Source organism: Lathamus discolor, chromosome 2 (assembly GCF_037157495.1).
Source record: "Lathamus discolor isolate bLatDis1 chromosome 2, bLatDis1.hap1, whole genome shotgun sequence".
NCBI classification, from domain to species: domain Eukaryota; kingdom Metazoa; phylum Chordata; class Aves; order Psittaciformes; family Psittacidae; genus Lathamus; species Lathamus discolor.
The window spans coordinates 101,241,308-101,268,922 of NC_088885.1; the positions used below are offsets into that span (position 1 = coordinate 101,241,308).

A 27,615-nucleotide genomic window follows, 5' to 3' on the forward strand; every position below is an offset into this window, starting at 1 on the left:
CCTTTAGGCTCAATTGACACAAAAGCTATTATGTGTTTATTGATAGATGCTCTTGAATCAAGGGCTGACATTTTCTCAAATACTGATTCCTCTGCTTACACCGCTGATAGGTGAGGAAATCTCACCTAAATATGGAGACCCAGGCAGATGTCTTAGCTAAATATTGTGTTACAACTAACATTTCTGAGAGTTAGATAGGCATCTAGCATTTCACTGATGTCCAGATGTTTTAGCCTGAAGGAACTGGAATAATCCTCTTACCTTTTCCATTTTCTGTCTTCTGGTAGTTCAATACTGATGCAGATGGGCTGTTTTTTCATCTTCTTGAGAAGTAAGTATAGTGTATGTTCATGATTTCATTTTGTATATTTATAATATGCTCTACATTTCCTTTTCACCTAACCACTGTTACTACACAAACATTTTAAACATTTGGTTTCACTACCAAAATATTTTTTTTAAACTTAACTGCTTCTGCCATAGGCCTATGCAAAGTAAATGCAAAGCAAACTGTATTTAAATTCTAGGCAATTTTCGTTAAGTTTCTTTAAAGGTGTCTGATGTGTAATGCTCATAGACAACTTTTACTGGTCTGGTTCGGATTTAGGCCAAAGATCTTCTATTTCTAAAGCTTTCCTACACTGTGACCTTTAGTACGACAGATAGTTTGTTTTCTGAAAAAGCTGCCCAGATGTAAACTTATTTCTTTGAAAGGTATCATCTTCCACAGAACCTTGGTAGATGTTAAACAGCTGATTCTCAAAGAAGTAATTTGAGGATTAAATACTGCACATAAAATGCTTTGAATTAGGTATCATGCAAATACTAAATGTTATTATGTTATTTTGTAGCATTAATTTTAACTGTGTTTCTTTACTTGTGTATATGCCATTTTCTACACTCACTGCAGGAAAATACACTTGCTGATATAAATGGAAACTTGAACTCCAGCTGGGTTGTTCCTGGATTTTAGCTGTTCAGACAGAGTTTCCCTCCACAATTATTCCCTGTGAGGTTGTGGCAGTGAGGTGAGGCACTGTAGAGCAAGCAGAATTTTAATGGCTATTCAGAATTAAAGCTTAGTAACATCAAGCAGGCAGGAGCTGCCAGGTCAGGCACATTTCTAAAACAGAACTTGGAAAAGATAAACTCAAAGCAGTGGAATTTAAGCATAGACATATGTGCTGCAATTTGGGAATAACTCAGGAACCGCTATACAGCCCAGGAACTAAGATGTTCAATTAACTACTGCTGCAAAAATGATCCAGTATTCCCTGTAACCACTCAAAGTACTCTGAAGTAGCTAGCTCTTTGTACTTTGCTCAATTGTATAGAGAGCTTTGTAAAGATGCCTTCACAAAAACCTGATTTTTTTTTTTCCTGGTTCAACCTATAGGAATGCTTATATGAAAGTGTGACTAGTCTTCAGGTTCAGTAGCAGTTTGTGACCTTTATGTCCATGTCAGAAATGTGTCATGTATTAACACTGTATGTATGTTTTGCTGCCTGACATTCATTCCTTGCAGTTTTGTAGCCTCCTGCTTGAGCTATTTGTTATTTTCAGGAACTTTTATTTATTGTATTTATTTGTAATTTACTGTGAACTATCTCATAGTCCTTACATAGAGCAACCCTAAAGACACACTTTTACTTAATATTTTCAAGGATTCCAGGAAACTGTAGGGTAGAACATGCTAGAGAATAGCCTTGCAAAAGGAGAGAAGAATCAAAGATGCAATTCTTCAGGGTGTATATGGTAAAGGTTGCTACAATCACAAAGGCACTGAAAACACCACAGAGCAGTGCTGCCCTCTGGTATGTGGTTTGTTCACAGTTCTCTAGGGCAGTGTTTCTGGCTATTTTGTCCTCTGTTCTTTAGCAGCAGCCCCTCTAGTCATGTCTTTCTAATGAAAGTCTAATTGAAATTTAATTCATCCAGGTAGGTGTCATTAAAGTATATTAGATGAATCTCTTTGAATGCCAGGAAATGAAAATAAATTACGATATTGTTATTTTTTAATACTAAAACTGATTTGACCCAGAGTAAGTTTGTGTGATGTCACTGCCTATATGTATGTGCAGATGTACATATACAGACACATAATATATGTACGCATAAAAATGCATATACATGCACACACTCAGGACTGGAAGCAGTAAAGAATGAATTTTCCTGCAAATGGAAGCATCTGTCTAATGTATGGGTAGGTAAAGGCAACAACTGAGAAGCATTTGTCTGCTTCCTTCTGTAATTTTTTCTTTTTTTTTTTTTTTTTTTTTTTTTTAAGTTACATCCACTGATATTAAGAATGTAGGAATACTGGATAATGGAAAATGTCCATTTAGCTCGGTATACCAGCATCTGACATTAACAGAAAGCAGATTCTTGGGAATGAGCTTACACTGGAGGAGTCATCTTACCATAGTTTCTCCAAGTCTCTCCTAGCAATAATTTCTCACTCAAGGTCTTCTTAAGCTGGAATTTGTTTAGTTGATGTTCATAGAAATGCTGTTTTAGGCATTTGATTGTCCTTGTCTGACTTCCCTGAACTTTTTCTACTTTTATGATGCATACTATAATATTAACTCCTTTCAATGTTCCTTTGAGCTTTTTTGTGTTAGTTAAATGAATTAACAGCATTGTGTAGTTTTAATGTTATTCAAACTTTTTTGAAAACTCATTAGAATGACTCTCTACCAATGCAATAGGTGGTTCTGACTGCAATTAGAAAATAGAAGTAGAGATGTTCCAGTCCTTGACACTCCTAACGCAGTGTCAGTTTCAGCAGGGTTTTGCTGAACCCTGCCATAAGTTACAGCAGTTCTTGTATAGCCAAAGCCAGAGCCAAAGCTGCAGGGTTTCAAAAGTGGGTTTAAATCTAAACAGGTAAATTCTGTCCCACTTAGATCTGTTTCTGTACTTAGTTACATCATGAAGCAGTGCTTCTTCATTGCAAAATCTAGCTAGTAATGCTGGTGGTAATTTGTTCTTTGTTCTTTTCTTGGGACCTAATTCTATTGTCATATTTCCTGTATTGCCTACTTAAAGTTAGCTATAGTAATATGTGCTCAGCTCCTCCCGGGTTGCTTTTTAGGAAATTGAATTTTAAATCATGCATAGGTCAGCATCCACATAAAGGAGATGAAAGCTAAAGACCTAATTTTCATTTATGTTCTTACACCTTGGGCAGTTATATGTGAAAATGTTTGTGACACTGCCTTTTTCATATTGAAGGGGTTTTGAATGAGCAGTTCTGAAACTTGTACTGAATGAGTTTGCTAATGGATAGAAAGCTCATATACTCACAAGTTACCAATTCAGGCAAAACCAGCTTTAGAAATAACCTGATGAAGGTAAAATGGAGGCTTACTCCAAGAAACCTAGTACTATTTATAAAGAAATGAGGTGGACCTATGGATTAGATGCCTTTTCATACTATGTTGCTATTATGTGAAAATGTATTATTATTACAGCAACAGATTTTATACACAAATTTAATTTTCCACTTTTTTTTCTGCAACTGTTGGATTTTTTTTTTTTTTCTAATCTCCTCTGTGGCTTGCTCATATTTGATTAAGTTCTGCATTTGTTTTTCTGCATTACTGTTTTTCCATAACTTAAGTATTTTAAAACAGTAGTTTGAAAGATGTGGGAAATTACATTGGTAAACAAGTTTATTATTTTCTATACCTCCATACCTATCATTAAAAACAACCAAAACCATCATGCAAAAAATTGGGGTCATGTTAATTTTAAGTAATTTTTTTAAAATTAAGAGGAAATGAGAAAAATCTCTAATAAAGCTCTGATACCAGGAAAAGCTTATAGAGAAAATCACAGCAAGCTAATACTCTCAGTAATATATGCATGCATCCAACATGATAGACACAAACATCAACTAGTAAAGCTAGAACAATTCAATTTTGTAGTGCTTCAACAACCAAGGAGAAAGTGATTAATATTTCAGCTTATCCTACTACATTATCACAATTTTTTTTGCTGTAGGTAAAGTATGATGTTACGGTTATCAGTAATTTCTGATTATTTTATACTGAAAACTGTCATAAGACTGGTGAATATGAAAGACCTGTATTACAATAGCATCCTTTGCAAATATTTTTGCTAGATGCAAAATTAGTCAAAAGCTAGAAAGCTCTGCTCTGAATTTCTATAGAAATACATCCATTTGCTAAATTTAAGAAAGGAAATCCTACTCTACTGAAGTCAATCCAAATGAACTTTATTGGTGTTGACAGGGTTAATATATTTTGAGATATTTTAATTATGCGTAATTTACTTTTTGGTAAAGTGTAGGTAATTAAAACTCTGTAAAGTTTAAAAAGATTGCATTAACAGATTTTGCAGTAGGAACAGGTTTGGGTTTTTTTCAGCATGATCAAATATAATTGTCCTTAAAAAAAAATAAAATATTGAAACCACTGAGTTATTAAGAGGAATATAAGAACATAAAAAAGGTCAAATTAAACAAGTTTTTCAAAGTCAGCATTTAGGGTATCATGGGTTTTTCCTCAGACCTCATATTAAACCCCTGACCTGGAATGTTTTTTTGATAGGAATTGTGTTAGACAAGTCATCTCTCTTCTATTTGTAATTAGGTTAAAGTGATTGGAAGAACTTAGTTTAGGTTTTAGATGAAATGGATAAGATCTTAAATGTTTCCTAATGGAAACTGTCTGATTATATGCTGTAGGTCAATCACATACCAGTGAATGAGGGGAATAAACACATTTTTAAGGAGCTACAGTGCTTTCAAATTTTTTATATGCAAATGCACTTTATTTATATCCCCGTACGCTCATATTAAATAGGGAATATTTTAATTTAGTTCAAATTACATTGCATTTCCCTCAAATTACGCTGTGGGTTTTGAAGAAGGCATGCACGAATTATTTTTCTGTACTACTTCCAAAAGGAAGTAGTTCCTTTTGGCAACAAGCTGGCTTGATGGATTTGCTATTTAAAACCCTTCATCTTCACGTACAGTACAGTTTCTGGACCTCATTCTCCAATGTCTTTGCTCAGATGTAAGTAAGTTCACAAAGGATTAAAAAGAAGGCACCAGATGAATAATTAACATATAGCACTAACTTTATGTGTGTACTTGTGTGTACTTACTGTATACTTGCCATAATGCCAATGTGACCAGTTAAACTAGGACAATTACTGGTGTTTCATCTTTGCCTTGGAAAAAAATGTGAACTACAAGCTTTCTATTTAAAACCTACTTTATGATATTCTCTGTCCTGAAGTGTTCTTTCTGCCTGTATGCAGCTGTATGTTGTAATTTGTCATACTGTTTTGGTCATGGTGCACAAATTATTTCCCTGCATAGAAGAATTTTTCCAACCTGTTCTATTCAAGCCTGTTTCATGTTTCTCAAATTCTTTAGCAGCATCTGGTTAGATATCCATTAAATCCAAGAAAGCCTGTTACCACCTCTTTATTTTAGGGAGGGCATGGGGGATCAAGGTGGTACAGTCTTAATTTCAGGTTCCTTTCATGAACCCAGTTCTGTTAACTTCTCACTTGTCTTTAAACTGAGTCAATCATCCACTGTAGCTCATCCACGTTAAAAACCAGGAGCAGTTCTTGCCTCAGGGGCCCCTATAGTCAGAGGCCCATGTGGTATTTGCTGCTGCTGCCCATTGTTATTAAATAAGAAAACATACCAGCAGTATCTGTAGTCATGTGGGGGACTTTAGATCACATTTAATTTCAGTTTGCAACTTCACCAGATGAAAATATCAGATAAATAAATAAATAAATAAAAATAAAAAAGGTTGATAAAAGGCAGAGGGCAGAGATTTTTCTTTGAGAAAGAGAATACAAGCTGCTGTTGATAAAGGAAACTGCCTTTTCAAAAATAGCATTTTTGGGTTATTTTGGGTCTCATATACCTCTTTCATCAAATATCTTCATTATATTAGACTATGTTTGCATGCATGCCATGTATTGTGCATGAATGGCTGATACCACTCTCCTTTAGTACTTCCAGAGTTGTTTACTTTATGTTTGTCTCCTTGTGTTCTGACTGTTTTGGTTGTACTACATGATTTCTTTGGCAGGTTTGAAGTACCTTACCTGGACTGATTTAAAAGGATAAATGGCTATTTCCCAGGGAGCTTCCTCTCACCCCAACCCTAAAGAGCACAAACAGTTTTTCAACGTGATATTTACATTATTTGTTGTTGTCACTATGATGACTTGATGAGATTTTTCACTCGACACTGTAAGTTTTGAAGCGAGATTAAAAAAAAAAAATATCTCTGTCCCTATTAACTTTACCTGTCTGTTTTTGGAAGTCATAAATCTGTGTCCATAATATCTTAAGTCTGTTTCAGTGCAAGACATGATTATGTAAAAATGTTTGTCTTTTGAACATAGCTGGCTATAAGTGTGGTAATTCCGTTCAATCACCTTATAATTCTCTTTGCTAAAAAAATATTATTTCCTGCTATGTAATTTTTAGCATTCTTTAGTATTTTTCAGACCATTTTTAAGGTTTTTAGGTGTCCTGTTCGTAACGTTTATTTGAGTTTTGCTGAGTAATAGAATTTATTTTACCTCTGGTGCAATAATTTTCTATCATATTGCAGCAACAGAATGTAGGGTGAAGCTACTGGACTGATGAGTTTTCTTCCACTGCTTTCGAATGCTTTATAGCTGAACATGTTTCAAGGCTAAGAAATTACATGTTGCTTTTTAGTCCTTCTTTTATTGCATTTATGTCCCTTGTATAATTTTAAATATTTTTTCCTGCTGCTTTATACTCATACTTTTCCAGGAATTTCGTCATTGACATATATTAACCAGAATATATAAAAGTTATGTCTTTCCTTGATTCCTTCATCAAAGGTCAGATTATTCAGGTTCTTAATTTGGTTTTTTTCTTTTCTGAATTCTCCATATCTTGTGAACTCTGAGATGCCCAGAGCTAAGTATTATGGGGCTAATCCACAACTCTGCCTTTTAAGTAAGTCTTAATACATGTCTGATCTATGATGGATGCACCTCTGTTTTCACCTAAAATCATATCAAAGTTATTATGTTTGTTTTCCTTCTTGCTGGTATAATGTTTGAAATATAGCTGTTCACTATATCTCAAGACTTTTTCAGCCTGGGAACAGCGCTGATAACACTGATGGTTTTAGTTGCTGCTCAGTAATGTTTACTCTGACCAAGGAGTTTCTGAGTCTCATGCTCTGCCAGGGAGGAGGGGAAGCCGGGAGGAAGCAGAGACAGGACACCTGACCAAAACTGACCAAAGAGGTATTCCATACCACAGCACACCATGCCCACTATATATATTTCCCTTATCATTATTATTATTGGTGGTAGCAGTAGTGGTTTGTGTTATACCTTAGTTACTGGACTGTTCTTATCTCAACCAGTGGGAGTTACATTCTTTCAATTCTCCTCCCCATCCCTCCAGGAGCAGGGGGAGGAAGGGGGAGAATGAGAGAGAGGCTGCATGGCTGGGCTTAAACCACGACATTTGGTGATTATTAAACAAGCAAATTCACTGTTCTTCCGTGGGCACAAGATATTTTCCTAGGTGGTATGCTATTGTTAATTAAGAATTTAATAGTGTTAGAGGTCTTTTTGATTTAACTCCAGAAAGTTTTTTTAAAAAATAAATATAGCCAGCAGGTAATACGAACTTTAATTAAAAAACTAGTATCAGTTACTCTCATTCTCCACATCAACAATATAATTTAAAAATATCATAAATTGCTATAGACCCTCTGAGCATAGCAAGTGATCATGCATGGTTCTCTCATTCATTCCCCTGATCAGGAGCTGGAGCCATATGGCAATAATTTAGTATATTATTGCTATTACTACCACTGTTATTATTTATTTAAGAGTCTTGGGGAGGAAATAAATTTTATTTTGAAATTATTAAAATTCACTATTATAATGAGACATGAAGAAATCAAACTTGTGGGGTTTTTTTTGGTTTTGGTTTGTTGGTTTGTTGCTTTTCCCCTCCTGCTCCTATTCTTCAGGGCTGACAGTATAAATTATTCCTGGGGAAAAAAAAAAAAAAAAGGAAGAAAAAGTAACAGAGAAAGCAATAGCCTATAGATGCCTGGGACCAAAATATCCTCGTCTTTGATGATAAATCTCCACTCCTTGACTATAATCTAATATTAATATAGAGGGATGACATTGTCCAGAATAAACAAGATCATTTTGCCACATTTTTCTTTTCCATAATTTATTTGCACTTTCACACTTTCACTTTGAAACAAATTCTGGGTTTTTTTTGAGAAGTCTCAACTTTATTTACAAGTACATGTGGCCTTGAAGTCATAAATGTTTGTGGGGTTTTTGTTTGATTTGTTTTTCTTTTTGGTTGTTGGTTGTGGTTTTTTTTTTTTTTTTTCCCTGGCCAATTCAGTGCCAGTGAAACCGTACTTGACATTCCAGCCTACTATTGATGGAAGATTTTTTTCACCTGCTATTGATCTGAGAAGCCAATGGATATGGATAAAGATAAAAGACCTTGGGGTTTTAAAAAAAGCATGTTTCTTGGAGGATATATGCTGCCATTTTAGATCTGTATAGTTTTGCTTTCATTTTTACCTAATGCTATTGAGTTTGACATAAGTTTTACTTTACTATCTGCTTTTTATCCAGGCATAACAGAGATAATGCTTAAATCACAAGAAGAACTGGAAGAAAAATTGTTAGCAACAGCTACCCTTGCTGAATTTTGATTGCTGTCAAGCAACATCTAAAATTTAACGTCCTGTTGTTTCATTTTCTTCTTTTATTCTTTTACCTATAAACCCATTATTATAACTAGCTAAGAAATGTAGCCAAATTGTTGCCAGTCTTCTGACTTGTGTGTGTCTCCCTCCTAGTACTAATATTTAGCCCTTACCTAGCAAGATTAGAAGTTCATAGCCTAACTGGACATGGTTGGGTGCTTCTAAATTTAAGGCTTTCATTGGTAGGTTTTACTTCATTTTCTTTCCATGTTTTGCACTGCCTTACTCACAGAAGTTAAAAAAGATCTTTAACTTTAAAACAGAAATAAAGACGCACATTTGTAAAGCTTTTTATTAACACTATTTGTGCGATATCCTTCCCATGTGGAGCTTTGAAAGTATATCCAATGAAACCCATCAATTTTATTTTAAATATCCGAACTGCTGAATTTCATGTCCATTTACTGTAGAATAATGTTCTCTTCAACAGAGTTGAACAGAAGAGTGTTAATCTTTATTCATAAGGCCAATAAATTTGTTCAAAGCACACATCTGCTGAAGGATGAAATGCCAATGAATGAGATGAATTGTGACTTTGTTTAGGTATCCAGTGACAGTTATTTACAAAAAGATGTACAAGCTTTTTGTTGTTTTATCCATTCTTTTGGTCTTTGATGAAGTTAGTGATGTAGAAAGTGAAATACAAAACAAATGAAACTCTACATGTATGATTTTATAATAATGCAAACCAATAAAAGAAATAAAGCAATAAAAATGTCCATTAAGCATTTTAGTATTTTCATTTAATTTCTAGTTAAGCTATGTTTCAAAGCTCATGTTAATTCCCCTGCACAATGTCATGAATAAAATAAAGAATTTAGACTTGATATTAATTCTCCCAGAAGAGTGATTACTTCAATGCAATCGTTTTTTATACCTTCAAATAGTTTTATTTTACTTAAAACTGGTTTTAGTACATGAATTTGTAGTTAAGTCTTCTGATGATTGTTCCATGGTGTTTGAGCAATACTGGACTCTTTATTTTTCTAGTTATTTTTACGGGGGGTGTAACTGGCAAGGTAGATACACATGTGCTCAGCCTAAAAATGAAGCAATAAAATACCCTGCTATTGTCTTAATTGTTAACTTCTTAAAAAAATCCATGCAAAATAGAGCTTTCTAGTGTCTTAATGATCAACCCACTTTTCCCCCAGAGGAAGACAAACATACTTAGCACGGTCAAGGAATCCAAGAGCTTGGTTATCACATCAAGCATGACAGTTGTTCTATAAAAAACATGACTCATTTTTTCTCAGCAACAATAATGCTTATATAGTGTAGAGCAAAACAAGCGTGTGATAGCTATACACACCCTTTGTGTTTTGTTCTTGGCTAAAAAGAATGCAAAAAAATGCATATAAAAGCTTGATACAAATAGTAATAATTGGTATTATGATTCTAAATAATATTTAGTCCTCCACCAATGAATCTCTGACTCCCTCTAATTACTCTAATCTGTGTTTGAAGGCATCTCTTGTGATGCAGATTGAAAATTAATAACAGACTAAGGACATCACCAACCTTTTTGAAGAAAAACCATGCATATTTCATAAACAGGGTTAAATTCAAAATGTGTTTCTTCTTTGTTTTAGCTAATAAAGACTAATGGTCTCTCCCAAAAATGGATGTGATCCATCAATGAGATTTTTAGAAATATTTTTTATATTTGTCCAGGATTACAGAAGCACTTGTCAATCACAGGGTTTCCACAGGCCCAATAAGACTTGGGGCAAGGACATGATTCTCACAAAAGCACAAACTCACATACAGCTATACTTTATTGAGTGTTATCCTTCCATACTGTCCCTCCCAGCTTATCCTTTTACCAGCTGCTACAGTAGTTTTTTTGACTAAGAAGGGATATCTTTATCTGTACTTGATCATAGCTACTTTTTCTGCAAGACCACAGGTATTGTGAAGAAGAGGATATAGCTAAGACCACTGTAGAAAAAGAAAAGATAGCCATTTATGACTCAGCCTTTAAGCTGAAACCAAAGAATACTAGAATTCTGTAGTCCTTTCTCACTCTGATACAGACTTCCCATGTGTTGTTGAGAAAAACTATCATAATGTCTCTGCACAAGAGGCCTGATAATAAGTCTGTCATTCCTGAAGTTTTTTGAATGTTTGATTTTGCAACCTTAATGTTCTTGTAATGTCTTTTGTATGCAATATACATTTATACAGTTTCCATTTATTATTAAAAATTGATAAAGCACTAGGTTTCAATGACATGTATGCTTAACTATGCATCCTTAATGTTCTTGATATAATATTTAAATGGGATTCTGAATTCAGTAGTGTCATTCTTTAATCACCTGATATAAACAAAGGTCCTCCCTTGTTTAATAAATTGCAAAAGTGAGTCATTACACTCTAAAATATCTCTGACTGTAATAGCATTTTTTTTGTCCTAGGTATAAGGAACCATAATCCTGATTGAATACTCACTGTTAGATATCAATTGCAGCTTATTGGTCTGGCAAAGTTGCAACTGCCTAGGTCAAAGAAGTAGTCACATCTTACTCTTAATTGCACAAATAGATCTGTTACTGTGACAACACCTATGCACTGCCCTTGTGAAAGGAGATTTTAATTTTCCATGAATACAATCCATAAGGCACAGATGGCACCAAATAAAACATAATGAATTAAAATGATACCTTGATACTTGGAGGGTTAAAATATGGACAGACAAGCAATAAATAAGAATGAACACAACATAAGATTTTATGTGCTATTTGAGGAGTATAAAATCTCCAGAGGTGCTCTGTTGCACAGCCATATGTTGTTTTCGCACTTAAGGCTTGTGAAAGTTTAAAAGATTAATAAGATTACTAATATTGCAGTCTAAGCTTCAAAACTTCCCTAGAGTCTTAAGAGAAAGAAATGACAGACAAATATGATGAAAATATAAGCTGGGGGGAGAGGAGGGAAACAACAAACTTTGTGCTAGTTTTGAAAAGAATTTCATTATTTGTCAGTAGAATGGACTTTTATCTGCACTAAATTATTCAACTTTATATACTTATATTACTCTGAGATATGTCTTACTGAGGCTTACTAAATAGTGAAATGACTTAAAGAGCAGCCTTGGTATCTTTTTCTTTTCTGTGAAATTTAAGCAGTTGGAGGTACCATGAAGAGTTTTGACAAGCAAATAATTTTTCAGATGAAACAGTATCACAGTTAAACAATCTTTGTCTTTGAGTCTTGCATCATAGATCTAGTCTGTACATAACATTCCTGATCTCTTGGTTTAGCAGCACATTTCAGAAAAATCTGCAAAATGCGTACACTTTTATCCCTTAGAAAAAGTTATAAAATACCCGAAGGCATAAGGAAACAAATATATCAACATAAATACTCCTACAATTATTAATTGCATTCCGTATTATGATGATCAGCTTTTCAAAACAAAATAACCGTTTTGTAGATGCTAGAATTCCAGTCCAGGGAAACTGAGATACCAGGCTGCTTTTTCCTCTTTAAGACTTTTTTTGTTTGTTTTCAGTGGAGGCATCTGATTTTTTTGGGTCATTCCCCCACAGCAGCAAGTTGCCTCTGTGCCTGTCAGGTGGTAAAGCTGCAGATAGACTGGTTTGTCCTCTTTGGACACCACCTTAAGGGTAAAAACCTGAATGCTCCCTTGTTTTGTGACAGTCTGATCATTTTTCCCTACCCTTTTTTTTTCATATAACTAATGAGAGGGATGGGGAGATAGTTTTGCTTTATAATCAGCCTCTGAAGGTGTTGTGTACTGAGAGAACTATAGCATTATAGGCAAACAACCAAAAATACCTTTGAGTAGCAAAAACTGACAAGGCCCCAGTTCTGAAATCTGTTCTACATGGGCTGGCTACTGTGTAAACAAGGAGAACTTTCACAATGTCCTACTTTCACAAAGGAGGAATTTGTTACTCATGTAGAAGAAAATTACAAGACTGTAGCCCAAAACTGGGTTTTAAGTGGTAGCCAAGGCCTCCGCAATTAAGTGGGAAACACATCTCAGGAGTGCAAGTGCAAGGAGTTGCAAGTACCTTGCAACAAATGAACAACCTGGAAACACATCTCAGGAGCTGAAGTACCTTGCAACAAATAAACAACCTGGAAGGTCAACCTCTTTGCATAAACCTTTTCATCACTGTAAGCAAATATGTTTGTTAAAATAACATGTAAACATATAATTTATGAAAGTTTGGGGTTATTATATTAGTACAGAAAAATTGATTCCTGTTGATTTCTGAATGTTCACTAGTTAAGCTTTACTGAGACAATAAGAAAGAACTTCTAGAACAAAGATTAAAAAATTCCTGTTTCAGTCACTTAATGAATATTTGGAGAATATATGAAATATATGCAATGTATGCAATATGTGCAGTAAAAATAAATTTCTTAGAAACAGATCAAGCATGAGTACAGATGAAAAGGACATAGTACTGCTGGAACAAGTCCAGAGGAGGGCCACGAGGATGACCAGGGGACTGGAGCACCTCCCGTATGAAGATAGGTTGAGGAAGTTGGGGCTGCTCAGCCTGGAGAAGAGAAGGCTGCGTGGGGACCTAATAGTAGCCTTCCAGTACCTGAAGGGGGCCTATAGGGGTGCTGGGGAGGGACTCTTCGTCAGGGACTGTAGTAATAGGACAAGGGGTAACGGGTTAAAACTTAAACAGGGGAAGTTTAGATTGGATATAAGGAGGAAATGCTTTCCTGTTAGGGTGGTGAGGCACTGGAATGGGTTGCCCAGGGAGGTTGTGAGTGCTCCATCCCTGGCGGTGTTCAAGGCCAGGCTGGATGAAGCCTTTTGTGGGATGGTTTAGTGTGAGGTGTCCCTGTCCATGGCAGGGGGGGTTGGAACTAGATGATCTTGAGGTCCTTTCCAACCCTAACTATTCTATGATTCTATGAAAATGGATTGCTTATGTTGTGAGATCTCATAAGAAAAGTAAGTTTGGGTAGTTTTAATTGACATCGCATGAGTAACAGTCTTATTTTTTACTTTTGCATGTACTGTACTTTGACTTTTGTAGTGATAAAAAGTGTGTATTTGTGCATGGCAGGTTTTATATAAAAGTTTTCAATTAAATTGATATGAAGATTAGTTAGGTAATAGTTCAGGACAAGAAGAAAATTTCTTGTTGCCACATAGTTTAGATTCCTGTGACTAACTTGAAGTACTGTGAAATAAATTGAATTATTTATATCATTATATTATTTATAGTATTACATTATTATATTATTTTAACATATAGCTATAATTATTATATTATTAAGATTATATTATTTATATTATTATATTAATAGAATATTGTATCTGTCAAAATCTTTATAATTTTCAGTAGAAAGACTGAAAATATCTTACTTTCTTCTGAAGCTAAAATATGTGCGCATTTCTTCACATATATACTATGATTTTTTTTTTTTAAACAATGGATTGCTCACAGAATAAAAATTAAGTCTCTAAAGTAGATATTATTATAGCAAGAAAAACTATTAATCAATGTTGACAGGTGAGTAACACAGGCAGGTATCCACTTTTTTTTACAAAAAAAAACCTCCCCAGAAATGAATATCAGAAATAATGCTAATCTTAGTCTTAGTTGCTACAAATGGCAACATCTTCAGGTTTTATATAGCAAAATGAAGACTAATTAATAAAATTATTTTTAAGGAGTATAAATTAATACTATTTATGTAAAATAAAGTATTAAAGTGATTACAGAATGACTTCTCACTGCTCTAGATCAGTGTTTCGTTAATAGGATTGGATTCTTGACAACTAAATATATATTTTTACTTAGTAATCTAAGAAAGTTTTATTTTCTGTGGTAATCCTCACTGAGTAAGTAGTTTAGAGTTAAAATATTGCAAGCATAACATTGTTGATTGTATTTAGGATTGATGATGCTAAATTCATAAAGACAAACTGTTGGCATATGAAATGGTAGAGTTTTCATCCCTTGAGGAACCTGAGAATTTAGGTGAGAGAAACTTCATGAAAGTCAGAAAGAAGTGCAAAGTTTTGTACTTGTGGTGGAACAAGAAGCCCTGTGCATCCACATAGGCTGGTGACCACCCTGTTGAAGAGGCCTGAGGGTAATGATGGATTCCAATCTGTCCATCATTTGAGGTTTTCATGGCTTTCTACAAGTAAAAACCATGACTGACTTACTCTGTCATTAGTGAAACTGCTTTGATATATAGGTTACACTAAATGACCTGCAGAGTTCCCTTCAAAACATTACTGCAATCATATGATTATTGAGCTTTCAGGAGGCAGAAGAAAAGAGGTGGAAGTAATCTCTTCTTGAGATTACTTCTTATTGAAGACTTGAGATTAATTCTTGAGATTACTTGAGATTAATTCTTATCATTTATCCCGAATGCAACAGCCCATTTGAAAGGCTGTTAAGAGTGCAGTATCAGGAAACCTGGACCTATAACCATTGGTTATTTTGAAATTGTTTATTACATAAAACTCTGAAATTGCTTTAATTTAACACAGTATCAATGTATTCTTAAAAGAACATAGGATCTATGGTACTGTTGAGCAGATACAAGTTAATAAAATACTTCAATAAATCCCGTTCTAGACTATTGTATTCTGTGGACTTTGCATTGTGACAGTTTATCAGCATGACATAAAGATCTTAAAAGTAAAATTTCCCAACTTTGCTGCAAAAAGGCCTCATATGCTACAGCAATCTGTCAGTTAAGAGCTTTCTTAGTATCTGTGAATTATGCAACAAGAACAAGAACCAAATGCTGTTTAGTAGCCTATAAAGTTAAATATGATGCTGAAGACCAAAAGACTGGTACAGGGAATTGTACTTTAGGTTATATTAGTTTATTCTGGTGTATTAAAGTCAAATTCATAGAATCATTCAGCTTGGAAAAGTTATTTAAGATCTAGTCCAATTGTTAACCTAACACTGCCAACTCCACCACTAAACCATGTCCCTAAGTACCACATATACATGTCTTAAAAACCACTAGGGATGGTGACAACCATTTCCATGGGAAGCCTGTTCTAATGTTTGATAACTGTTTCAGTGAATAGATTTTTCCTAATATCAAATCTAAACCTCCCCAGCCTCAACTTAAGGATGTTTACTCTTGTCTTAAAACATGTTACTTGGGAAAAGTGACTGACACTCACCTCACTTCAACCTCCACTGGGGTAGTTGTAGGCAGAAACAAAGTCTCACCTGAGCTTCCTTTTCTCCAGGCAAAACAACTCAAGTTGTCTCAGCTGCTCCTTGTTCTCTAAACACTTCACCAGCTTTGTGGCCCTTCTTTGAATGCCCTCCAGCACCTCAATGGCTCTCTTGCAGTGAGGGACCCAGAACTGAACACAGGATTTGAGGTGAGGCCTCACCAGTTTTGAGTACAGCAGGGTGATCACTGCCCTAGTCCTGCTGGCCACACTATCACTGGTACAGGCCAGGATGCTATTGGCCTTCTTGGTCACCTGGGCATACTGCTGACTTATACTCAGTTTGCTGTTGACTAGCACCCTCAGGTCCTTTTCCGAAGAGCAGCTTTCTGGCCACTCTTCCCCAAGCCTGTAGCATTTCAGAGGGTTGTTGTGACACAAGTGCTGAACCCTGCTCTTACCCTTGTTTAACCACATACAATTGTCCTTGGCCCATCAAATCCAACTTGTCTGGGTCCCTCTGTAGAGCCTTCCGATCCCAAAGTAAATCAACACTCTCACTCAGCTTGGTGTCATCTGCAAACTTACTGAGAGTGTGATCAACCCCTTGTCAGATCGTTGATAAAGATATTAAACAGAACTGGACCCCAATACTGAGGCCTGGGGAACTACCACTTGTGACTGGTCCTAAACTGGATTTAACCACCATTCTTTGGGCTCAGCCATCCAGCCAGTTCCTTACCCACTGAATAGTGCACCGCTCAAGACATGAGCAGTGAGCCTCTCCAGTAGAAACATATAAGAAATGGTCTCAGAGGCTTTAGTAAAGTCCAGGTAGACAGCATCTACAGCCTTTCGCTCATCAACTAAGTCGGTCACCTTGCTATGGAAGGAGATCAGGTCAGTCAAGCAGGACCTGTCTTTCATAAACCCATGCTGAGTGGGCCTCCTAATCACCTTGTTGTCCTGTAGCTGCTGTGTGATGGTGCTTAAGGTGTTCTGCTCCATAACCTTGCAGAAGCATAGAATAGTTAGGAAAGGATGTTAAGATCATCTAGTTCCAAGACCCTGCCACAGGCAGGGGCACCTCACACTAGACAATGTCACCCAAGGCTCCATCCATCCTGGCCTTGAACATGGCTGGGGATGGAGCATTCACCACTTCTTTGGGCAGCCCATTCCAGTGCCTCAGCACACGCACAGTAAAGAACTTCTTCCTTATATCTAACCTGAACTTCCCTTGTTTAAATTTAAACCCGTAACCCCTTGTCCTATCGCTACAGTCCCTGATGAAATGATCGAAAGTGGCTCTGTGAGCACTTCTGCCAGATCCCTCAGTAGCCTTGGGTGGATCCCACTTGTCCCCTCATATTCGTGTGTGTCTAAGTAGTGTAGCAGGTCACTGAGCATTTCCCCTTAGATTATGGGGACTTCATTCTGTTCCCCATCCCTTTCCGTCAGCTCCTATTTTGCTTTTTCAAGGTCTCCCTTAAAAACGCCAGTATCACTATATCATTGTTTCTTTGTTTTGTAGAAGTGTTGCAATGAGGAGAAAGAAACATGTGCAATAAACTGTATTTTAAATTTCTATAAGTTTTCTGGCCAGGCAGACTGATTTTACACTATTATCTTCCAATCTTTTTATCTTTCAATCAAATCACAGATACACCAGCAGTGTTAAAATGTCTGTCAGGATAATAACTTCATACAGTATATGGACCTTACTGCTAATTCTGTCTTAATACTAAGTAACTGAAGGTATATGGCTTCTGATATTTTGTGCCTATCTAAGCGTTCTGTTTTAAAAGAGATACAAAAAATTAATTTGATACCGAGAAATACTGACTGGTCAAATCCAAAGAATATTGCTGGGATGTATACTGGGTGCATACTTGAATTACCTTTTAATTTAATGCATGTCTTTATTGAAAACATATCTATTTTTTATGCCTCCTTAAGTAACTGAGATAATATAAGCAACTTATCTTCATAGCTGAAGCTTATTAGATTTTTTCTTTCCTGCAAAGTGTGCGATCTGCTAGAAATAAGTCAATAAGTCAAACAGGACTGCAGTTGTACAAAGAACAATTATTTCTCTAATTTCTGAATTCTATTTTCTGTTATTGCTACTAAACCTTCTGCCTGTAACATTGAAGAATAGTCAGACAGGTACCTCATGATGCCAGTTGTCCAACAGTGTAGAGGCCCTTTCAGGGTTGCAGAACTGAAAGAGAACATAAAGAGGATTTATTCTTTTTTTCTTTTTTTTAAGCAACCTTCTTCTCGAGTCTCAGTTCTGCATTAAACTGATTAGCTCATCTTATTGACACCTTTCTTAGTACAGTTGTTCAGCACTCTATTGACTTTTTTTGAATGTAAATTGACTTTTTCGATCTAATTTGGCTTCTTAGTAATTAGAGATGTATTTATCATGTTATGGATGCACTTGAAATGAAATGTATCCTGGAAACACAAACACTGCCATGTGAAAACGTTGTTTCTTGAACTCCAGATTTATTATCATTCACTCATTTCTCAGCCTTGAGACTGTAATTGTAATGTTACAAAGCTATGCACACATCACTAACACAATGTTAACACTTTTGTAACTGGCATCCTCTGTTCTTTTCAGATCAGAAACTACAGGAAAAAAAGGAAAAAAAACACATCTTTTTCCTTCTCCTAGTATCTACACTGGTGGATATTCAAGGGCTGTTTGACTCTTATTTCAAACTAAGGCAATGATCTCTACCCCTAGAAAGTAATTAACTGGGAATTATCACTGAATACATGAGTACAGCTTGTATCTTGAATATCACTAGTCCAGCACAGATACAACAAAGGCCATAATTTGGGACATAATGACTGAAAATGTGAAACATAGTGTTTAGCTCTCCAGTATGTCATGTAGTCATATTTATTAAGGAAAGAGCGTCTATATCTAAATGCTGTTAGAACTGGCAAGGCTTAAATTCCTATCCTTTTGTATGGTGCCTGCTAACGAAATTACTTACTGAAGCGTGGCTGTGCATTGAGTGTGTGCAAGTTGTCTGTCTTTTCTGCGATCCACACTCTTTTGGAGCAATTTTTTTCTTCTTTCTTTTCTTTTCTTTTCTTTTCTTTTCTTTTCTTTTCTTTTCTTTTCTTTTCTTTTCTTTTCTTTTCTTTTCTTTTCTTTTCTTTTCTTTTCTTTTCTTTTCTTTTCTTTTCTTTTCTTTTCTTTTCTTTTCTTTTCTTTTTTTTCTTTTCTTTTCTTTTCTTTTTCTCTTTTCTTTTCTTTTCTTTTCTTTTCTTTTCTTTTCTTTTCTTTTCTTTTCTTTTCTTTTCTTTTCTTTTCTTTTCTTTTCTTTTCTTTTCTTTTCTTTTCTTTTCTTTTCTTTTCTTTTCTTTTCTTTTCTTTTCTTTTCTTTTCTTTTCTTTTCTTTTCTTTCCTTTCCTTTCCTTTCCTTTCCTTTCCTTTCCTTTCCTTTCCTTTCCTTTCCTTTCCTTTTCTTTCCTTTCCTTTTCTTTTCTTCTTTTCTTTTCTTTCTTTTCTTTCTTTTTTTCTTTTCTTTTCTTTTCTTTTCTTTTCTTTTCTTTTCTTTTCTTTTCTTTTCTTTTCTTTTCTTTTCTTTTCTTTTCTTTTCTTTTCTTTTCTTTTCTTTTCTTTTCTTTTCTTTTCTTTTCTTTTCTTTTTTTCTTTTCTTTTCTTTCTTTTCTTTCTTTTTTCTTTCCTTTTCTTTTCTTGTCTTTTCTTTTCTTGTCTTTTCTTTTCTTTTCTTTTCTTTTCTTTTCTTTTCTTTTCTTTTCTTTTCTTTTCTTTTCTTTTCTTTTCTTTTCTTTTCTTTTCTTTTCTTTTCTTTTCTTTTCTTTTCTTTTCTTTTCTTTTTTCTTTTCTTTCTTTTCTTTCTTTCTTTTCTTTTCTCTTTTCTTTTCTTTTCTTTTCTTTTCTTTTCTTTTCTTTTCTTTTCTTTTCTTTTCTTTTCTTTTCTTTTCTTTTCTTTTCTTTTCTTTTCTTTTCTTTTCTTTTCTTTTCTTTTCTTTTCTTTTTTCTTTCTTTCTTTTCTTTCTTTTCTTTCTTTCTTTTCTTTTCTCTTTTCTTTTCTTTTCTTTTCTTTTCTTTTCTTTTCTTTTCTTTTCTTTTCTTTTCTTTTCTTTTCTTTTCTTTTCTTTTCTTTTCTTTTCTTTTCTTTTCTTTTCTTTTCTTTTCTTTTCTTTTCTTTTCTTTTCTTCTTTTCTTTTTCTCTTTTTTCTTTTTTTCTTTCTCTTCTTTTCTTTCTTTTCTTTTATTTTCTTTTTTCTTTTCTTTTCTTCTTTTTTTTTTTTTTTTTTTTATTGACAAACTGTTAATGCAGGAGGAATGTGACTGAGCCAGATGGATTCTGATCATTCCTCTTTGCTGGCTTTTATACAAGTCTTGTTTGCAGCTGTCCTGTCTCCTGCTGCCTTGTCCTTGAATGCTGATGGGTAGAAGTAGCCAACAAGCTAGTTGAATCACTTCATCTTCCCCTTTTCCCAGTGAGGGACTGAACTAGGTAGTTCACAGGTCCTTCAAAAGTAGGCTGGCATGAAGTTCGTGGTATTTTTTCATCTTTCTGGCTCCTTACTTTCAAACTGAGATTTTTTTTTTCAGTGATTTTTTTAAACTAACGCAAAATAATTTTTTTAAAGGGAATAAAAATACTTTTGCTTATATATCTGCCCCATGTTGCTCTGTTCTTCAAGACATTTGCTTTTTGCCACTTTCAGAGATGATGTATTGGGCTAAATGGAGTTCTAGTCTGACCCACAGCAGTTTTCCCAGTGTTCTTGCTAAAATACTACCAGCAGAGACAGCCCTTAAAAATAGTACAAAAAAGATATTTAATTTTAGATCAAAGTTTTGCTGTTACTGCAAAGACAGAGTTTACAACAAAATATTGAGTAAACTGCCTGGGCAGAAAACTTAATTAATATTTGGTTTGAGGAAAACAGTATGAACTGAGTTGCATGGCAAAGCCACATAAAATTTAGTGACTGTGGTTGTGGAGAGTCTAGCTACGGGTTGGACTCCTCTTAATGACAAACTTACAGTGCTACTTTTTGTGCAATTTTAGTTTATATAGTAAAACTTGAAATTGATTGAAAGTACAAAATTTTCTACACTAAAAGTTTCTTCTGCACTCTGAAAGGGCTATAAAATCTGACCTTTCCACAATCGAAATGATTAAAAGTTAGTAATGTCCATCTAATTAACAAAAAACTGAAACACAGATTTAACAAAAAACACATAAAATCAGCAGAATCTTGATAATTGTGAATTCTGTTTTCCTTCATTAGACTATGATCTCTTGATGCTTTCTTATTATTCATTTTATCCTTCGAGAAGAAATACCAAACTGAACACTATTTTCCTTTCCTGAATGCATAGTAAAACTAAACACAAGCTTTATTTTCTGTGTTTTGTACTATTTTCAGTCTCTATGCCTGTGAAAATATCTTAATAAAAACAATTTAAAAAAACAATAGAGAGGATCATTTAGTGGAGCTTCATATTGAGGCTTTTAGTAAGTGTCTGTGAAAAAGAGGTTTAAATATATAACAGTAATATGTCTCCCATGATAAGAGCTTCCTCCTCTTTTTAGCGAGTTAGTGTAAGTAAAGAAAACACAGTTTCTATTTCAGTGTTTGCTATTTTAATATAGTGAAAGTTCCTAGCTTTTATTTTGTGTGTAGGAGTTTGTATAATGGCTGAACAATAAAAAAATAAGGGTTAGAAATGTTGTTAATGAAACTAATAGATATTCATTATTTATAGTGTATTTGTTCAGAAAACTAATTACTTTATACAAGATCATAACGAATGTGATAAACCATCCTTATATAGTAGTTGCACCTCTGAGCTACATCAATAAGCAGTGAAAACATTACTATATACTTCCTATTTCACATAGTGAAGAAACAACACGTAGAGTCCTGAGGAAAAGTCACAGAGCATGTTTACTAGAGAATGCTGCTTGGGTGTTGGGTCTTGTCTTGGTAGCTCAGCTCAAATGATCAGTAATCCAACCAGAACTAACAGATTTTTCCAGTGGCAACAGAAGGATAGGTTGGTGGCGGGCATGGAAACAAAAGTAATATGAGTCAACTAGGAGATATTTCACAGAACAATGTTGACACTCCTTTTTACAGGCATAGCTGGCAAACATCTAAACCATTTAAACTCTTGACAAATCCTTCATAAAGATTATTTGGCTTCTAATTAGTAAAAAAAAAAAAAAAAAAAAAAAACACAAAAAAAACCCAAAAAGAGAAACAAAAACAGAGAACCTCAAACCAAAACAACAAAGAAAAACTGGATATCCAGAACTTCTTTCATGGATTCAGTGTTTAGCATAATCCTCTGTTCCTGCGTTGGTTACAGAAAGGGAGTTCAGTCTTTGTATACTTTTTCATTTCATCTACTGTGTCGTTTCTGTCCAACACTAAGACAGCAAAAGCAACTAGGGCTCACTGCCTGATTCGTGATTAATTTGAATCTTTTCTTCAGCCTCAGTTATTCCATTGTTTTAATATGGATTTAGTAAATCCATTGACCTATTTATTGTTTTATTCAAAATAGACTTGAGGTACCATTCCAATAAAGATTATAACAAGAGTGTTGTAACAAATATGCGTAGAGAATTAATAAGACATAACTGAAATTCTGAAGTTATGGAAAATCGTCTAGGTGGTACAGAATTTTTCCTATCCTGGGTTTCACAGTAGAAGAGACAGAGTTTGTGATCCATTATTGAATCACATGCTGCACTTGATAAACCAGTTTATCATTTCAAACATTTATAGGTGCTCAAACATTTAGGGTTATGGCTAATTACTTGGAAATGTGTAAAAGCAAACTTTGTGTAATTGCTGGCTAAACTGAGTATTATACCAACAACACTGTGTTTCCCAGAAATATATTGGTATATAGGCAATATCTGTTTTTCATGTCAGAAACATTTTTTTTCTAATAGCTCTTCTACTTTAACAAATCTCCGGACTTAAGTATTACAGATAATTGTAGGAACATTATTCAGTTTACTCCACTGTCTCTCAGCACTCTTTCAGATGGCACTGGAAGGACCTTAAAGTCAAAAAGTGGAAGATATACTTCCAGCTGTGGCATCTGACAAAGCCAGAGGCAAGTTTCTGCATAAAATCACCAGGCAGTGATGCTGTCAAGTCCAAGGATGCCTTCAAGTCTGCCACATAGTGTACTCCTGACTGGTTTCTGTTTTTCTGTCTTATTATTTCACCCTTTTTTTGATTATTGTTTTGCTTTGGAAACATTTCACACTCCTCTATTATTTTAGGAATATTTTTTGTATGTGTTTTTCCTGACTTATGGGTGAATCTTTTTATGCTTCCTTCTTAGCTACATAAAGCTTTTCTTACTTTTTTCCATGCTACAGCTTGATGTGTGTTCTTTTGCTACCCTACAAGTAATAGCTGACAACTTATTTTTCTGTAAAACATTTTAGAGGCTTATGACAAAAAAACAAACAACAAACAAAACCCCAAACAAACAAACAAAAAACCAACAAAACAACAAACCCACAAACAAAAGTAGTATAAACCAGCGTTCATGTAAAAAAAGGCAGAGAATATTTTGCCTACATTTTTCGTCATACATATATATTTAATTGTATATGTAAATTTATGTATAAAGAAAATATAGGCATGTACCAAAAATGCTTTTATCCATCTCAACCGCTCATGAGCAATTGGACCAGTCTGATTGTTCTGTGTCCTTTACAGTGTACCTGGTCAAACTGTGACTCCTAATGTATGCTTCACTGCTTGACTATAAACAAATTAATCAAGTATGTTTTTGTTATCCTTTTAAGGCATTCTCCCAGCTACAGAAATGAAATGAAAACATTCAAAGGTTGAGATGAAAGAATGAGACACTTTGTAATTAACATCCGTACTTTTGTTTGGTTTCAATATCTTATTCATCTCAAACACAAAAATATTTATACAATATTTAACAGCTTTGAATTAGTTAACTTTGCAAGGCAAGGAAACCTTGCCAAGTACTGCAGAAATACTAATGAAAGTATTGCATGACCTTCAGTATCATGCTGCTTCGCAAAAAAGACATAAGATAAAGCAGCCTAGAATTGTCTTTATGAGTTGCCAATTAAGGCTAAGTAATCCATATGTTTAATAGCTTAAAAAGCAAAGTAATTTAAAAAAAGTCCTTATTACTGAGATTGTGGATGATTAGTTGCACATATTAATTTAGCTGTTTCATTTGATAGTTTGTTTCTTTCAAAGCACAAAAAAGGTGAAAACCTTACTGAAGTCTGTGCCAAAAGCCCATGTAGTACTAATCAGATGGAATTTCATTGGAGTTTTCTTTTTTCCCTTTTCCTAATATTAGTTCACATCTATAAAAAATGTCTGCATCACTATTTGCTCTTTAGCTTACTAAACATTTTTAGTCAGTGTGTTTGTCCTATTTGTAATGCTTAGGCTTAAATAAAGATGTGATTTCCTTTATTTTTGTTTATTAAGCAAGTAACTCTCTGCTAATTTGTGCCTTTTGTTTTCTTCTTATTTTGTGCATACTTACGTATGAACTGCACACAAGGTTCAAACTTTGCTGCAGTGTGAACGCACACATATTTTACAATATATAATTCACCACCACATAAAACATTGATTACATGAAAGCAGTAGCTAAGGAATTCTGCTGCTCATCAGGCAGAACAATATCTTCAAAAAGGAAGTGCCAAGGTGAAATTAAAAAAAAAAACCAAACAAACCAAATTTAAAATTAGTCTTTGTTATTGTTATTTCAAAAAATTACCAGGAAAATACCCATTCTTACTGATATTAGAATAAAAAAAAAAAAAAAAAAAGGAGTTCCTCTTCTTTCTCTTTATTTTTCTTTTTCTTTCTTTTTTTTTCTCTGGAGTTTTATTTCTTCTTCATACTCATTCCATAAAGACAGTCAAACATTCAGTTTTAGATATATGTGATTTCTTTGAAACTCAGTTCTATAAATTATTTTCCTGCATCTGGTGGATTTTATGAATTCAGAGTTTAAACTCTTATGAAAAAATTTTAGGACCTAACTTTATTTATTTCATGTTTATTAACATAAAAAATGTTTTTGTACAATCATCATACATTCTTTTTATCAAGGCCAACAATTACTAGCTACTTATCCTGGTGTATAATGTAGGATTTGCTATGTCTTCTCTCTGCCCTTTTCTGGTTAAAAAAGTTGTGTGGACAGTCTTTTCAGGGCTTCTGTTGTCCAGAAGTCTTAGCTCAGTCACATCAGGCTCTAGTTTGCCCTCCATAGTTCAAGTATTTGTGAACTTTGGCTTTGAAATTTCATTGTTCATATCAACCACTTGTGGTGATGACACAAAACTGGGAGGAATGGTTGATAGACCAGAGGGCCATGCTGCCATTCACAGTGGCCTCAACAGGCTGGAGGAACGGGCTGAAAGGAACCTTATGAAAGGGAATTGCAAATACGTTCACCTGTGGAGGAGGAATGCCATATACCAGTAAATGCTGGGGACCACCCCTCTGGAAAGCAGCTTTGCACAAGAGGCCCTGGGGGTCCTAGTGGACACCAAGTTGAACATGAGCTATCAATATGTGCTTGTGGCAAAGAATTTTAATGGTATCCTAGGCTCCATTAAGAGGAGTGTTGCCACTAAGCTGAGAGAGATATCCTCTCTGCTCAGAACTGGTGAGGCCAAACCTGGAGCAATGAGTCCAGTTCGGGGCTCCTCAGTGCAAGAGACACGTGGATATATTGTACAGAGTCCAATGAAATGCCATGAAGATGATGAAGGTACTGAAGCAACTCTTCAGTGAGGAAAGGCAGAGAGAGACAGAACTTTAGGCTGGAGAAGAAAGGCCTCAGGGTGATCTCCTCAATGCATATAGATATCTAAATGAAGTGGGTAAAGAAGACAGAACCAGGGTCTTTTCAACAGTGGTCAATGACAGGACCAGTGGCACACACGAAAGCACAGGAAACAATTTCTTTACTCTAAGGATTGCAGAGTCTACCACCTTGGAGATACTCAAAAGCCAACTGTACATGGTCCTAAATAACTGGCTCAAGGTGACCCTGCTTGTGCACAGATTTTGGTTTTGATTCAACAAATATTGTTTATTGTTATATGTTTTCTTTAAGGTTTAATTCCAGTTCTAATCTACTCTGATCTCTGTGTGCCATGGTGAATTTACATTTTCAGGCAGGCAAAAAACTGTCCCAAATCACAGACATGAATGGACCCGGGTTGCAGCAATAATCACTCCAGCACCTCCCTCTACACCCAGTCTGCATGTCTATCCTTAAAAATGTTTCCCAAATAGCTTTATTAAGCTCCAAATCCTAAAAAAAAAAAAAAAAAAAAATTTACCATTTGCTCACTTGTTAACAGTTTTTCAAATAGAACTTTAGTTCTTAGCTATCATTTCTAAAAAACTATTTATGTTAAGAGTTTGCATAAGAAAAATGTGTTCAAATTCAAGAACTGGAAACAAGTATAAACATCTGTAAAAAAATATTTTTTCTTGGTATAATATGTCTCTCAGTCTTTTTTCTTAATGTATGTTAGAAGACAACTGTTAGTTTAATAGAATTTTTATTTCTAAACTCTTCTTAAACATCCTTGTTGAAACACGCATTAATATTCAAATAACTTTCAAAGCTGAGAGGAGGTAAACTCAATATTTAGTTTCTTTGCAGTGTAATGTAAATCATTAATTTCTCTGTAAAATGTCAACAAGAGAGAGAGTTTCAGTCTGCCTTTAGATCCTCTTTTACATAAAAAGGGTTATATCATGAAGGTATTGAGCCAGATTACTGTTTATGTCATTTCACAAAAGAAGAATGCTTGTTAGTTTTGTTATTGTTATTCTCTTTCTTGTCATCCTGGTTTTCAGCCAGCTTCCTAGGGTGGAAAGTTCTTACAGACAGCATCTTTTTAAGGTATTCAAGTAACATGTTTAAAAGAATGTAGAAAAAAAGTAGTGATTTCAAGAAGATCCATCCTACACAAACTTTGTTTACATATATATGTGACTATACATATATGGGACTTTTCACTTTTCCCCTTGATAGGATAGGGAGAATGACTTTAGACTGAAAGACAGTGGATTTAGATTAGATATTAGGAAGAAGATCTTTGCTATAAGGGTGGTGAGGCACTAAAAAAGGTTGCTCAAAGAAGCTGTGGCTGCCCCATCCCTGTCAGTGTTCAAGGCCAGGCTGGATGGGGCTTTGAGCAACCCGGCCTAGAGGAAGGTGTCCCTGCCCATAGCAGGGGGGTTGGAACTAGAAGATCTTTAAGGTCCCTTCCAACCCAAACCATTCTACAATTTTATGATACGTGTATTTATGCATATTTCTTATGAAAGAAGTTATATTCAATAGAAGTTATTGAACAAAACCAGTGGTTACCATCCATATCTCAATGCCATATCTTCAGAAGAAAAAAAAGTGAAAAAGTGTGTTTCTTCTCTGCTTCTCACTCTTCCTCTGTTACAAGCTTTGATTTGGTATATATTTGTCAGGAGAACCAAAGAACTGTCTTTTCAGAAAAGCAAATCGGTCAACATTTCTTGAAGGCTTTGAATGTGCAAGGGGAATAAGAAAATTAATGCCATTATGATCAGAGAAT

The 27,615-nt window shown here is 34.7% G+C and overlaps 1 long non-coding RNA gene across 1 annotated transcript; it reads left to right on the plus strand.

Annotated features, from left to right (window-relative positions):
* Positions 1 to 303: 303 nt before the first annotated feature.
* On the plus strand, positions 304 to 9,523 carry LOC136009335 (uncharacterized). Its single transcript, XR_010610504.1, has 3 exons — positions 304 to 331; positions 7,129 to 7,291; positions 8,666 to 9,523. It is a non-coding gene; the product is annotated as an uncharacterized LOC136009335 (long non-coding RNA).
* Positions 9,524 to 27,615: the final 18,092 nt, after the last annotated feature.